We start from the raw sequence: 2,143 nt of genomic DNA, 5'->3' as shown, positions 1-2,143 counted from the left end.
GCCCGAAGTTCTTAAAGTGCATTCTGCCAAAAATCTTGCCGTATATACACACGCACTGAACACAATCCTCACCACGTCAGAATTTCCTAGCTGCTGGAAGAAGGTCAAAATATTACCCGTATTGAAGTCAAATGGCGAATATAGACCGATAGCGATCCTACCGTTTCTTTCGAAGGTTCTTGAGAACTTAATGTATAAACAAATTAATGCCTTTCTGAGCAAATATTCCCTTATTAGTGTGTACCAGTCTGGCTTCAGGTCGAAGCGAAGTTGTACCACAGCACTACTGAACGTAACCGATGATATCAGACAACAACTGGACCAAAACAAGGTAAAATTCCTTACGCTTCTAGACCACTCGAAAGCATTTGATAGTGTAGACCATCGCTTAATATGTCTAAAACTAAAAAATTTGTTCAATTTCTCGACTCTAGCGCTAAAACTAGTAAACTCGTATCTTTCCGACAGATCTCAATCTGTGTGCATGGGTAATTCTTCGTCCCGTTTTGTGTCCGTAACTAAAGATGTGCCTCAGGGTTCAGTCCTTGGTCCTCTGTTATTTGTTCTATACGTCAATGATCTACCTAAAGTTATTAAGCATTGTAACATGCACGTGTATGCTGACGATGTTCAAGTGTATCTTAGCTGTCCAATTGATTCAATTAATAGATGTATTAGTGACTTAAATAACGATTTAAGTCTTCTCAGCGAGTGGGCTAGTCACAATGGTTTGGTTTTAAACCCCAGCAAGTCCCAGTGTATTGCAATTTATAAAAAATATTTTAAACTCGACACATACGACAAAGTTACATTGAATAGCTCTGTAATACGCTACGTTGACTCAGCAAAAAATCTTGGCGTTGTTTTCAACAGAACCCTAAGCTGGAGTAATCACATTTGTATTGCAATTGGCAAGGTTTATGGAATGCTAAGGTCCCTCTGGACCACTCAATATTTTACCCCAGTAAGAATTCGTCTCCTCCTTGCCAAAAGCTACATATTACCGACTCTCCTATACGGTTCTGAATTATTTGCTGGTTGTGACAGCGTGTGTAAGAAAAAACTTAACGTATTGTACAACAATATTGCTAGGTATATATATGGCATAAAACAACGTGCCCACATCTCTTATTTTGCCTTGAAAGTTTCGTCGTTATCATTTGAAAATCTTTTAAATCTAAAGTGTCTTACAATGCTGCATAAAATCTTGGTTACAAATGAGCCCAATTACCTTAAATGCCGATTACACTACACTAGGTCAACTAGATCATTACAGCTTTTATACACGAAATTTGAAACATCAATATCCGAACGTCAATTCTTTGTTTTCACCGTACGTCTTTGGAATAGCCTCCCATCGAAACTGAGACTTATAAAAAGCACCCAGCATTTTAAAAGCGAGCTATATAAACTTTATGCCTAAATAACTTTCATTTCAATTCAAGTATCTGGCCTTTTACCCTTTCTAGTTAATTGTCTTCTCTCTCACCTACACATGTACCTATGTCGAAATTAAGTTTTGGTATCTTTCTAATCTTGTAAGTAAAATTTATGTATACCTAGATTTAAGCTTTTAAACTGCGTGTAGTTTCATGCCAACGCTGAAATATAGCCAATGGTTGTTGTGTTGGATTATTATTTAAAATAAATAAATAAAATAAACAAAAGAAAGAGGTAGTTAACAAGGAGTATAAATACGAGCAACCAACAAAAATTATGCAGAACGAAAAATGACACCGAAGATGGCACAACGCCGAAACCGGTTTGTCTCCAAACCAAATTTGACAAGGGATGACGGAAATTCGTTCCATAATACATCGTAAAGTTATTTATTGAAATTGTAGAGTCACTTCAGTTAATTTAACATAAAATTCCACGGTTTTTTGTAGAGAGACTAAAAAGCACGATAATTCAATCATGGGCAAATATCTCAGTAAAAGACAAATATTAGTATGTGGAAGGGTAATCGGAGCACGTATTGGTTTCAGGTTCTTGCCCGCGGGAGGCTATCCGTAAGGACCTCGATTTCCGGAAGGATTGGGTATGCGTACATGTATTCGATACAATTGCAGTGCCAACAAAAAAGGTATATAAGGAATCCACTGGACATACGTATGTACCTGGGAAAGTTGGAAGAGAGCGC

Source organism: Rhagoletis pomonella, unplaced genomic scaffold, assembly GCF_013731165.1.
Source record: "Rhagoletis pomonella isolate Grant_MI unplaced genomic scaffold, Rhpom_1.0 Rhpom_scaffold_00195, whole genome shotgun sequence".
Lineage (NCBI taxonomy): Eukaryota > Metazoa > Arthropoda > Insecta > Diptera > Tephritidae > Rhagoletis > Rhagoletis pomonella.
Note: the sequence above shows the minus strand (reverse complement) of the source record.